The sequence below is a fragment of the Ursus maritimus genome, unplaced genomic scaffold (genome assembly GCF_017311325.1).
Source record: "Ursus maritimus isolate PB19 unplaced genomic scaffold, ASM1731132v1 scaffold_5, whole genome shotgun sequence".
In the NCBI taxonomy this organism is placed as follows: Eukaryota; Metazoa; Chordata; class Mammalia; order Carnivora; family Ursidae; genus Ursus; species Ursus maritimus.
In genome coordinates this window covers 22,262,417-22,276,887 of record NW_024426663.1, presented here as the reverse complement: position 1 = coordinate 22,276,887, position 14,471 = coordinate 22,262,417, and positions in this window count along the sequence as shown.

Genomic DNA, 14,471 nt, shown 5'->3' with positions numbered 1-14,471 from the left:
GTTTGGATCCCAATCCTCTTGAATACCATGGGTCCAGTGGATTTTTCCATCTCATTGTATTATCTTCCCTGGGCCAGACTTTTTAGGCCTGATAATTTTAAGGCCAGATTATTTTAACACGTGTCATTAGAGGGTATTCTAGGATACAAGGATCCCTCTTTTCCCAAATACCTGCTGTAAAATGTGTCCTTTTGCCTGAGATTCTACTAGTAAAGATTCACTCCTTTAAATATAATAAAGCTATACAAAAGCTGCTTTTAAAATGCCACCGGGGATGTACTGTATGGTGACTAACATAATATAATAAAAAATCATTATAAAAAAAATAAATAAAATAAAATGCCAATATTCCTTTTAAAAAATAACTGTTTAGCACCTAAGAATTATTTCATTTCCTTAGGTTAATGACCTGAGAAAGGCTGTAAGAAAGTGAAATGCTGTCTTGGAGGAAACATGTGGGAGGCCATTTCAGAGAAAAGGGGCGTATCTCCAATAGGAGGGTGTGGTGAGGGTGTACGTGTGTACACCTGTATGTGTATGACTGTGCTAGTGGCAATGGTACATTCTGGTGAATGTTGGGGAGAGGATGGAAAAAAACAGATTGGAGGGCTATGGCTCTCCTAAAGGTAGTGTATTTGCTAGACACCTAGGTACTATGACAGTAGAGGGAGAAGAGTATGGACTGACTTCCATAATTGTTATCATGAGTGGTTGAGGGAGAGAGGGGGTTGGGGGAGAGGGGGAGGTAGGAACACTGATACATAGCAATTATAGATACATATGGTCTGCTTTTTGCCACATGAAACACTCTTTATTCTAACAGTTATCCCAGTTCAAAAATACACATCAAACCCTGAATTCTATGACATATACAAAAACACACAAATGTAAACATGAACATGGACATAATAGAGGGCAAAGAACTTCTGGTAGCATCACTGTATCAATGCTAGTGATGCCATCTCCAATTAGACAACACGGATCAGGCACCACAAGTCAAAACGTGACTTAATACAATGAGTGAGAACCAAATGGAATAACTATTCAAGAACTTCATGGAATGCCACACCTCAATGACAACCTGCAGGTGCCAGAGGATAGAGTCTCTTTTGCAAGAGAAACATGGCAGCCTTAACTAGCAAATACTGAGAACTGAGCTTGGGCTTCAATTGCACAGTATTAGTAACCCACAGTTGCTGTGTGGGACCCCAGTGTTACACTGTGGGGTGCTACTGTGCACTCTCCTGAGATGAGACATTTGTGTTCCAGTGACTCAAGTGATATTCTAACTTGATATCAGAAAGAACCTCTTCCAGAAAGAAAGAAAGAGAGAGAGAAAAGAAAAGAACCCCTTCCAGCCCAGAAGGGATAAAAGAGAGTAAAGCAACCTAAATACGTCTAGAAAGGGAAGAAGCATCATGAGAGAGTGTGTTTATGAAGATATGGAAAGAAAATGAAAGACGAGTCTCTTAAAATGTATCAGAGCATTTGTGGAGGGTTCAGGATTCAAGACATTTCTTTAGATAGCACTAATGAGCAATGAGGTGATACGGCGACTATTTGCTATGGGTAATCTTAAGTTTTTAATACTTTTCTCAGACTTCCACCTCACTTATCCATACACAGACAGTTTTCTATAAATGAACTATTGACTTAATATTTTCCATGAAGGTAAAAGATTATTTAGCAAGAACAAAACCATTTTAAAGTAGTACATTACTAAAGTTGAATAAACTTCCATTATCTCATCCCACTCACCTTCGTTGCAAGGCTGACATTTAAAAGTTTCATCCTTACGCACCATTAATTTCAAATGTATCTTTTTAGATATTTCAGGTTCTCAAATATTTGGAACTATAGACAATACCCTTAGTAAGTTCTATCTTATTTACCTCATTTATTTTGTATGACTAAGTTGGAATTTGCCTTAGAGACCTCAATCTCAAAGAGAAAACAGTGTTTTATTACTTGCAGGTACATAAACCCTTTCTTAATGATTCAACTGTTGTTAGCCCCTATTGGGCCAGAGTAATTGAAATTCTCTGTACTTAGTGTTTTAGCATTTGCAAGTAACTTTATCAGCATACATATTTCACTGCCTACTCATCCTAAATAAAGGCTCTACTTTTGTGAAAATTATTGCTAGATTTTGAATAGTGACTCAAACTTCAGCTGGCCAGTGCAACTTTATTTCTGGAGATCCCCCTTTCAAAAACCAAGTGGATTGCTGCATTCTCATGAACTGTATACATGACAGGACGAAGGGTGTACACACTGCCCGCCTTCCTGATGGAGCTCCCAGGCAAAGGCACTCAGACAAGCCCCACGTTCTGCAGCAATCACAGCAAAGAGATGTTGTTCAGTGGCTTTCAGTTTGGACTTGCAGTCTCTGAGTGGTGTTGGGCAAGGTGTTTGAACTCTCATGCCCCAGTGAATTCATCCATAAACAGGTTTGATAATACCTAATTCACAGTGTTGTGATGTTAGAATGTAAAGCTTTAGAACAATGCCCGGCACACAGTTCAACCTTAGTACAGGGATAGCAATTGTTATTTTAAGACCATTAAGTTGGAGCTCTCAGTCTCAAGTAGAAATGCTTTCCAATGATCCATAGGATAGAAGTAGCTCCTTCTACGATGCTAATTATGGTTTTGGGGAAGAACATTCTAGAAGTTCCTTAGATTGGTTCATGTTTAAGGAACATCTGGGAGAAAAACATTTTAGAAACATCTAACCAAATGCTTAAGTACAAATTCCATTCGTTTTTGTTCATTTGTTTCTTTCTTCCTCATTCCTCTCTATCCCACTCACTCTGGCGCTGTAGAGCACATCTGTCCAAGATCCCTTATCTCGTGGCTTTGTATACATTATCATTATTGAGTCATATCAGCTTTTTCATCTTGAGGATAAGTGATTCTTATTTGGTAATATTTCCACTTATATCTGATTTTTGAACTTAAAATTATTTTTACTGCTATCTTACTCCTTCCCCAAATCTACATTCTCCTTAGTTTTTAAAAAAATAAAACCTGGACAAGGCCTTTAGGTAAGCGCCTAAACAATAGTAACTATGATGGGAGACTTCTTTCTCGTGTTTCTATATTATATCATATTTATCCGAATATTGTTTGTTCATTTTTCATCAGCTCAATATTGCGTGTGTAATGAATGAGATGATCTTATGCTGAATGTTTACAATCCCTAGTTAGCATTCGTGATGGGCATTTTTCCTAAATATCCAAATGGTCTTAGGTAGTGTCTATGAAATGTAATAAAGTAGCCAACTTATAGCTGTGTGGTGCCCTAAGGAAGGTGTCATTAAATAACCTGAAGCCTTGACCGTATACCCCCACCCTTCAGGAATCCATAGCAACAGAGTAGGCTTGTCGTGAGTGATACACATGGATGGTTTTACCATGTTGTAATCCTTTGGACTAATCAAGTACCAAACTGCTTAGTGTATACTAAGTTAGGTTTAGGAAGTACTATAGTATATGCTCGATAAATATGAGTCCAAGGAATAAGTGATTAAGAACAAATGAATGCTTTGAATTAGGTATCCCTTGTTTTTCTATTATAAATCAGCAAGTGAAGAAGAGAGGTGTGAGAGAAAATACCATGCAGTACCTATTTACATACCATTGCTCAGAATTTGACCATGTCTTACCTTTTTTTTTTTTTGTCCCAAGGCTCTGTCTGCCATCATGGGACCTATACTACTACTCATTACCACACGGATCCAAGGTTCATAAAATAGGCCTGTAGCGGAAGTAGAACGTCAACCTGATCATTAAATTCTCACTCCTCTTGCTATGTCCTCATCTCAACATCATTTTAATGCAGATCTTTAAGTGTTAATTGTTCATTAAAGGAGAGTTTTGACCCCTGTGACATCCTCTACAGAGCTATTCAGTTTCACCATATACATTTGTTTGTAGATTTACCTTATGTGTGGAAAGTAACTTGGTGACTGTTGGTTTGCATATTCCTTGTCAGAGGTCAAACTCATTATATAAGTACATTGTTTTCTCTGTAAACTAGGTCACAGACTTTGAGCAGTATCCACCTGGTGCCAAAATAGGTGACTTCATATATTTTTTTATTTGGTTTACTTGGTTTATTTCCCTTATAGCAATTTTTTATAATTATGTTATCTATTTTCTCTTTATACCTCACAAGAAAATAAGTTACATAAGAGCGGGGGCTCTCACTCACCACTGGGGTCAGGCATTCACAAAGTAACCAGCAAAGAGATGGAGCCTCCTAGCTGTTGAATGGATGGATCACTGAAGGCTTCCCAGCTAGACAAATCCTATCCCAAATAATACCTTTGGCTTTGGATTTTTTTTTGTCCTTCTTGTTGCAAGAATTCTGTTATTGAAGGCTCATTAACTGGCAACTGAGAACAAAGACCTAGACTAAACCTACCTTATTTATGAGAAAACACCTAAAGGGGTGCCTGACATACTAGAAACTCAATTATATACAATGTCCAAACACTTGATTGAAATAAAATGTTTTCAAAGTATTTTTCTGCTGTATCATAGACAAAGAAGATTCTACTACTGTCGATAGTTGCTGAGGTTAATACAGAAAGATTAGTAAGTAGTTGCTTTAATCCATGTATTCTTACTCAGTGTAGTGAAATGTCCTGTCCAGTTTTGTGTCCATATCTTGGTTACTTGATTACAAAGCTGAGCAAATTAAAAGGAGGCAAGAGATTTTGGGTTTAGTCTTTCTACATCAGGGAATCTCCTCTTGATCAATGATTATAAGCTAAAAATTTCTGATGTGATTTTTCTTCCTAATCAGTCAAGAGTATTGCCGAGATGTATTATTGAAGAGACATACATGCATGAATTCACAAATCAGTCACCTTCTCACCCATCCCACCTCTTTTCCTCTTAGTTACCACCACTTCTTCCTCCAGATTGCAACTTGGTTAAGTTATATTGTTAATATACAACAGTGCATCAAATATCCCCATTAGCTATTTGGAAAACTGACATGAATAAAGTAATTGGCTAATTTACTTTTTTAAAACTTTATGTTGAGCTCCTGATTTGGTTTCTTTGTTTTCATTCTCTCTCTTATCTAATATTTACCATGTTCTGCCTAAATGAGCAATAGTCACTAGTGACTCCTCAAATGAAGCAGTTGAATCATCCATATTATATGGAAGGCTGTGTTTAACTGTTGGTTAACCCAAAATTTCAGAATGCCATTCTTGGCATTCTTTCCTCATATTCCTTATTACTCCCAAGTTCCAGCTTACATTTTAAACCATAGGACTCTATTTGGAAGAAAAATTAAGTGTAAAAAAGGTCATGAGACTTAAACTGATGACTGTGTGTAAATTTACTGCTCATTTAACAAAACAAATCTATTGAGTTCATTAATGAAATAATTAATTTGACCAGGTTATTTATTCAAACAAAAGTTAGATTGGTGAAAATACACATCATCTCAAATATTTTCTCTAATATACTCTTCATTTTAGGTCAGTTTCAATACCACAGTTTGTACAAGCCCATAAGAGTTTATGACTCTGAAATAAGAGTCAGTTACATCAGAATCTAATATTCCTAACTCCATGCTTTAAATGAATGTCAAGAAATTGCTGCCTTACATAGCACTTACAGTTACAAGTCTTGGGGAGAAAACTCATGGATAAAAATGCACTAAAAACAAAATCTTTAGATGTTTAAATACATCAGCTGCCCTTAGTGATAAAATATGTTTGGATCAATATCTCTAGGTGTCAGAATATAATAAATGTTGAAGAAATCTATTGAACTGGTAAAAAGTACACACAAATCAAAGGCTTTTTAAGGTTGTTGGGACAGTGTTTTAAATGTGTAGTGGATGTTGCGTACCCGAAGTTGCTATAGCCTGTATTTTTTTTCCTGTCAGCATTCGTCATCTTTCTTTTTTCTTTTTAAAGAATTTTTATTTATTTATTTGACGGAGAGAGAGACAGCCAGCGAGAGAGGGAACACAAGCAGGGGGAGTGGGAGAGGAAGAAGCAGGCTCCCAGCGGAGGAGCCTGATGTGGGGCTCGATCCCAGAACGCCGGGATCACGCCCTCCGCCGAAGGTAGATGCTTAACCGCTGTGCCACCCAGGCGCCCCCGTCATCTTTCTTAAAGGTGGATGTAAAATTAATCTCCACAAATCTATATAAACAATATATATACTTTCTAAAAGGTCTTAATATAATCTATAATGAATTTCTGTTTTACATGTTGCACTTCACTTTATCAGCTTAAAATTGATGAATCATATGAAAATTTAAAAATTAAAACTCATTCCCCACAAATTGGACTTATTATGACCTATTTCAGGTCAAAGACTGAGTCATAACATGTTGATGCGGCCAACTCCTTGCATAATGCTTAGCACAGATTAGGGGATCGGTGGTGCTGGGGGGATTTAGATTGTGCAGCAAAAGAAGACACGCATACACTTAAACCTATTTTCTCATTCTCTAAAGTATTGTTACCTACATTTTAAATCGTGAAATCAAGTTTTTAGATTTTTCTAAATGAACAATTTCTATCCATAAGCATTGAACTAAGTACCCATTAACTTAGATGAAAAGGTAATGACAAAATTAAAGAACACCTAAGTGCATTGTCATCCTATTAACCAAAATTACGTCTCTGTATACTTAAAGATAAACATACATATGAGACATATTTACTCAGTGTACAGGCAATGATTGAAATAGTCATGTTGATGAGGAGGGTGTTCTCTAAAGATTAAATTCCATTCAGACCATGGGTATCCATTGATAGAGAATGTTTAAATTTCAGCCAACGTGATTGAAGGTGTTCAGAACCAGCTGGAGATGGTATCAATGGGTTTTGGCATGAGGAGTTGGGGCAAGGGAAAAATACTTTACCAAGCACTCTTAGATCAGCTCTGCAAACCAAATCAGTTGGGAATAGCGGTGAATGAACTAAGCAAGTCCTACTTGTGTTTTCATTCTGAAATATGGTCTTTTGTATTTAAGATCTTCTGTTTAGAGTAAAGGAGTAATTTAACATATGAACTTATAGACAGGATATTTCCCTTCTTGATTTACAAAGAATGTGAAAGTTACAATCTTGAGGAAATTCAAATACATTTTCATTGCACATGGAGGCAGATAGCTTTTAGGGCATGCTGCATAAAGTATTAAGTAGAACATGATATATGCACAAAAAGTCTGATCCATAGAAGGTAACCGTGAGATTGCTTTGTTTTGTCTTAAATTTTTTTCTGTAGTCCAGTATCTTATCCATTGTTTAGCCTAGAAGTAACCATCTTCAGGTAGAAGTTTCAACAGATATACAGGTCTGCAGGTGTTTTGAGGGGCGCTGTTTCCTGGCTTTGTAAATGTGAAATGATTTCCTAAGCTAATTCTTAAGTTTCATACGGTATACAATTTTTTCTTCCGAGGATGTATTTGTAATATTTGAAAATGCAGAATGCAGTGTTTGATTCAAATCCAGTTGATTTTCTGCTAAGTCTGTGGGAGACCACTTCGTATCACACCAAAACTCAAACTCCCACAAATCTACGTGTGTAATTTGACACTTCTGATTCACGGGAGGCCAGGGTAATGGTGGAGTTGAGTTAATGGAACTCAGAATAATAATGCCTCGGTGTAGTATTTGCATAATGAGTTTGGAACTGACAGTACATTTCCTACCAGTGGTGGGGGTGGCAGAGGAACTAAGGGAAATGTTGAGGTAGCAGCAATAGATCATACTGCACAATGTGCTGCAAACATTAAGCAATTTGAAAGGTTAATGAACAAAGCAGTGGTTCTCTGATGAAGGCCTCCAGAAAACATTAGCAAACAACAAATGAAACTGCCTAGGGCATGAAGAAAGATCTATAGAACCCTTTCTTTCTTTTCCTTTCTCTTTTTCTTTTTTTCTCTTTCTTTTTCCTTTCTTCCCAGTGCTCTGTGGATGAAGCAATAGTGACTTCAAGAGGAGCCATGTCTTAAGAATTAACAACTCATTGGATTAATTGCTTTCAATTTTGTCTCAAACTGGTCATTTCTCCTGACTTGTCATTAATCCTCAGGAAATGCCCTGGACTGTACATTTGTTTGTACCAAAATCATGCTAGTTCAAAGTGACAATATAATCAAATCTTTCTAGGGCTTAAAAATTCTTATTATTGGACAAATTCAATACAGGACAAAAACTATTTCTAAGAATAATATAATTGTAGCTTAGAAATAAAATTTTATCTGTTCCCCCAAAAGAGGTTAGCAATCTTCTCTTTCTCTCTTAAAATATAATTTACTCCCTTGCTATTACATCTTTACAGGAAGTAAAATATATGTCTAATGTGCATTTGATATGGACCCTATGCTATTGCTTCTTAGACTTTAATGTGCATATGAATCACCCTGGGATCTTGTTAAATGTAGATTCTGATTCAATAGGTCTGGGGTGCCCAGATGATCTACATTTCTAGTGAGTTCCCAGTTGATGTTGATGCTGCCAAAATGGGGAACACTTTGGCAGTGGTTACCCAGATGGCTTCCATAGAACCCAGCAGAAACACTCGTGTACTTGTGTTCTTTAGAAGGGGCAGGAAAGAGGGGTGAGAGGTTTGAGGTGGGTGCTGGGCTTAGTTGTCCAGAAAAGCTGTGGAGGAAAGGTAACTGGATATTCACTGGTAATAGTGTTATATCGAACTTAAACCTTGGTTTAATGAGGTGAGAGGAGATGGTCCCCTTCACCTGCAGCATTCCAGGCACTGTGCTACATGCTGGGAATACAGTGATGAGCTAAAGATGCCCAGCGCCTCACTTGTAAAGCTTAAAGTTTGTGAACAACCCTTTGTTTTTTTGTCTCAGGAGTTGAGGGGTGGGAGGATTATGATAAAGTAGAAATGGTGGTTTTTGTTTGTTTTTTAGAATTAGATGACAGTCTCTAGTTCTTCTCTATTTACTAGTTTTATGAATTTGAGAAGCTCACTAAGCCTCTCTGGGTCCAGTTTTCCTACGAATTTTTAAGTGGGGGGGTTATCTTCATGGTCCCTTCCAACTTTAAAATTATATGCTTATAACTAAACCATGTGACTCTGAAGTAATGATTTTTTTTCTAATAAGAATACCAAACTTTTTAAAAAACATAAATTTTATACTTGAAATGAGTCCTCTTGGAAATCCATTACTCTGAGTATTTTAGGAACTGTACTTGTGGAATTTTCTGCAGTGTCAATTTCAGAGTCCCCCCACCCCCAATCAGTGACATTTTACAGTCCCACTTAACTGAGCCATAAAGCTATCTGAATTACCCCTTCAAATGTTAAAGGAAGATCTAATCAAAGAATATTGAGAGAATGTAAAATCTTGGGGAGTAGGTTCCATATCTGCTTTATCTTTGTATTTTTACAGAATTATCTCTAAATTTCTTTGTTTATAAGAATCTCCTGCAGTGAGTGCTAAGATTATATATTTCTGAGGTGCATGCTAGGATCACTAAATAAAATTTTCAAGAGAATCCATATTTTGTTCACAAGGATGGTTCTAATAGTTGAGGAAATTGAGGTAAATTACATTTCACACATTGCTTAGTACAGGAGAGTTATTCAACTGTTGATTGAATAAAAGAAGAAAGAATGAATGACTAAAATCTGTCATGTAAGTGATAAATTGTAATTTATGCAACTCTAAACAGAATGCATTAGTTAAACTCAAAGTCTAAGACTTCTATTGTCTGTGCCACCATCTTAAATCTTACTTTATCCAGGTTAAAGGTCATAAGCACTGCACTATTAGTCTTTAGGTTCTACAAGGGCCAAGACTCTGCGTTATACACTATTATGTCCCCAGTATGCAAAATAGCAAGTGATACCCTAGTAGGTGCACATAAATATTTGTTGCCTTGCTGTCCATCACAGCGTAGAAGTTAGATGACAATCTGGGTGGCTAAATTGTAAGGAAGACTGTGTCAGTCACCTGGAATGCCTCCACCTAAGGTTTCTTTCAACTCAGGCTGACTGGGTCTAATTTCCAGGTTCCCAGAAATTTACTTTGCTTTTAAAGAACCCTGAACCTAGAGCCATGAAATTCTCTGGCCCAACATCTCTGTAAGCATTTATCAATCCTCGGGACCTTGTCATATGTACCTATTGGGAATTTGTGTGCTGCAGCATTTCCCTTATGAAATACATCTGTCTGACTTTTCCATAGTGTTCTAGACTTCCTGCTATCACAGACAGATTTTTAAAAAATATTTTATTTATTCATTTGAGAGAGAGAGAGAGAGCATGAGAGAGAGCACAAGCAGGGAGGAGGGGTAGAGGGAGAGAGAGAAGCAGACTCCCTGTTGAGCAGGGAGCCCGATGCGGGCTGAAGGCAGAGGCTTAACTGACTGAGCCACCCAGGTGCCCTATCACGGAGAGGTTTGATTTCATTCCTCTTGTTTTGAAACTCTGCTCCAGTCATCTGCTTTCCAAGCAACTTTTCCCCCTTTGTTTTAGTCTTTGTTTCCTTTCTGTTTCCCTCCCTTCTTTCTCCTCAACCCCCCCACCCCTAGATTTTCCCCTTTTCTTCTTTCTACAATTTTTTTAACACCTCTTTTCCCTTTCAAAGTCATGGTGGGATGCATAGTAGGTAAGGGACAACCATTTCTGCTTTGGGTGATTCATTTGCCTAACCTTGGGCTTGAGGATCAAAGCCACTGGGGATATTCCCTGGATTCTGCAGGTGCAGTGGTGCTCATATATTATTTCTGCCTACACATTGCCCTTGGAAGTCCCTCAAAGAAAGGGAAATCCATAGAATTGGGAGGACGAGAATGAGCAGTAGAAACTCACCCACAATGTGCTGAAACATAAGTCAACAACTTAAGTCAGGGACACTACGGACAAAGGTGGAAAGAGAATAAAACTCATGTCAATGCCTCAGAGGAGAACCAATCTAAGGATGAAATAGGCTGAGGAGAGTGAAAAGTATAATGCTCTTATAAAACTTTGCTTAAAAAAAAAAACTATATTGAGCAAAACAGAATCTGTAAAGAACACTCTGCATGTAAAGCAACACTAACACAGATTTGAAAAGTAATAACATTGATTTGGATCTGACTAAAGTAAGAAGCTTTAAAATCTACATACTATAGAAACCAAAAAAAGGTGGTTAGTGCCTAATCATGACAATTAGTTTGATATTTTCTCCCACTACATGAGTGCAGAATCATTTAAGCAAGAAAAGCATGACTTTTCATAAGAAGTTAGGAGAAAAACTTCTTTCTAGAAAAGATTATGGTTAAAAATATAAACTTTGGGAACAGAAAGGTATGGGTCCAATTCCTACTCTGTTCATTTGTTACTTCATGACCTTGGGAAAACAAGCCTCAGTTTCTATAAGATAAAATCCATCATACCTTCATTATACAGCTGCTGTGAACAGCAAATGAATTAATATTTGTGTCTCAGGGATAACATTTTGATGAACTAGCTGACGTCTTTTCCTCTTCAGGGAGAATGTAGCACAATGTCAAGACAAAAGAGATCGGTCTTGTTATTTGAGCACCAAAGAAATTTGAAGGGATATTTGCTGAGTCTAATTTTTTTTCTTTCACAGAGTCCAAAGCAAACCCTGGGATAGGAGAAAGAGATAAGTTGGAAAGGGGAATAATGACATGAGTGAGAAGGAATTCTGAGACAACTTTGGAAGGAGAGCAGGGGTGCCTGGGCGGTTCAGTCAGTTAAGCATCTAATGCTAAGTTTCTGCTCAGGTCTTTATCTCAGGATTGTGGGATCGAGCCTTGCATCGGGCTCCGTGCTCAGCAGGAAGTCTGCTGGAGGTTCTCTCTCTCTCTCTCCCCCGCCCCTCCTCTGTTCTGTCTCTCAAATAAATAAATAAAAATTAAAATAAAAAAAAAAGGAAGGAGGGTATGCCTATTGTTGCCCTTCAGAGAAGGTAGTTCTCCCAGATATATTTGGTGATCTCAGATAAGAGGGGAAATTGGCATTGTAGGAGAGCGGCAGAGTAGAAGTGGTTCTGTGCTATTTCTAGACGGAGAACTCTAGGGCTAGCCAACATCCAGTCCTGCATGGCATGGAGCTGTTTCCCATCGTGATCAGCATCAGAGCAGAGGGTATATCAGCAGCACTGGATCTGGGGGGCTCTTGAACTCTGTGTGGGGGGGGAGTGGGGATGAAGTAGCAGATAACGGAGAAACAAGTAGGACCAAGAAATGTCACTAAGGAAGGGTGATGATCATTGGTCAGATAAGACAATGAAGACTTCAGGAGAGGTCATCCTGGATAGGAAATGGCTGAGGACAAAATACTTCCACTTACCAAAGACTGGACACAACATAGTCTATTTCCAACTGCCCCCCACACCAATAGCAATATAACTCTTAAGATGAGAATGGAAAAAATTCTGAATGGACTTAGTTCATTCGGAAATGAGGATTCCATCTCTGCTGCTAGTGAAATGGGTTTTGAAATAGGAGTTCAGTCATGGGGAAAAAAGTTACATTTTTGGTTCAGTAAACTTATAGTCAGTGAAACTTGTACTTTCTATATTTAAAAAGCCTGTACCCCATGACTGGCACAGAGAATTAGAGCTATAAAAGACAGCTGGGGTTATCAAGAACTTGTAGAGGTTGAAGGGATTTAAAGTTTAAGAAATAAAACTGAAAAGTTTATGCTTGGTACAGAATAGGGTCTCATTCGATATGAAAGGAAAAAAACTTAGTAAGTTGAATGTGGAGGCAGGGTGGCTGCATTGCAACCTTATGGTGGCAGCACAATATTGTGGGGCAATACCGTGGAGCAGGCCTTAGTCTGTGGTTCCTCGTAACACCCAGCACAGTGTTGGAAGTAAAAACAATTTTACTTTGTACATAGTTGTTAAAATATTCATAAGAGAGGAAGGTAGGTATACTATTGGTGACGCTGGAGTAGGAGAATAAGACGATATACGGATATTTCTTGGGAAGGAAATTCCTAGGTATCATGAGGTTTAAGCAAGTCAGCTGTCAAGGCTTTAAAGTGATTTGAAGAGAGTGGGGATGTGAGCACATCCACCTTTAGCTGATTGTAGCTGTGGGAGATTGAGAGAAAAGGCGAAATCACTAAATACGGTGAAGGAAAGCCCGAGAAAAAGATTTAGTCATGTTTGAGGAAATTATCTTCTGTTTCATGACAGCATGATTTCTCCAGAAAATCTCATGGGAGGTTCTCCAGGCACACCAGACAATATGAACGTCTAGCACGAGGGCTCACGTGCTCGGCAGTAAAATAGCGTTTCCAATCACCTTAGTATGTCCTGCTATATGGGAATTATTTTAATTTGCTTACTTTAAAAACTATTTTTGTTCAGATGTCTACAATTTACAAATAGGTAATTTTTGGTTCAGAAATGATAGAACATAAAACCAAATATGGTTAAAATCTCCCTATCCCACATCCTCCCAACCCTTTCAAGCAACCCTTTCTCCCAACACATAGGTAAAAACTGTTACTAGTTTCTTGATATTCTTGATGGAGCTATAAAAAATATAAATATATTTTCTGAACCCTACCCTTTCTATACAAAAGAGAGCCTTCTATACACACTGTTCTGCACCTCTATTTCATTTTGCAATATATTTTGGTGAGATACCCATATCAGTATGTAGAGAATTTTCTTCTCAAAAAGTTGTATCACATTCCATTTTATCAATCTATCATAATTTAGTCACTCGACTAATGTTGCACTTTTATATTAATTCCCCATCATTAAAATTATTAAACAATGTGGAAGTGAATAACCTTGTACTTGTGTCATTTCTCACATGTGCTAGTGTTTCTGTAACATAAATTCTCAGAACTTTTTGACCCAGGGATTACCACATCGAAGGGTTACACATTTATAATTCTGACAATATTGCCAAATTGCCCTCCATAGGGTTTGTTTCTTAGGAATCATTTCACACCTCATCACCTAGTGCAGATTTGCTTTCAGAAAATCCTCAAGATCCTCAAATTGACAAGACTAGAAAACTAGTGAAGGAAATAATTTCTTAAATTAAAAAAAATTTTAAGGAAGTCGCTACTCACCTTTATAATTAAACATAACAACAGAACCCAAATTACTCAGAAAGGTAGCCACAGAGTTCATTGTTGATAGGATATTTTGTAACTCCAAAGGTGCTGAATGTCAAGTTAATCTTAAAAACTGGTATAGGTCTTGAATTATTTGACAGGTTATTTTAGTTTTACTATGCGCTTGAGAGTTACCAGTCTTCATAAAACTCAGAGATACTATGCTTAGAAAGTTTTTCATCTTTGTTCATTCAAAATGTCACTGAAAGAAGGAGTTAGCACCAATGTTAGTAACTAAAAATCCTTGCTCACGCTTATATTTAGCAATTTAGTGAAAGAAACCCTGATCATCAGATGCCAGGTACTTGAAGATATTTTAATAGCTTATAATTGTAGTTGAAGATTTTTTTTTTAGAACTT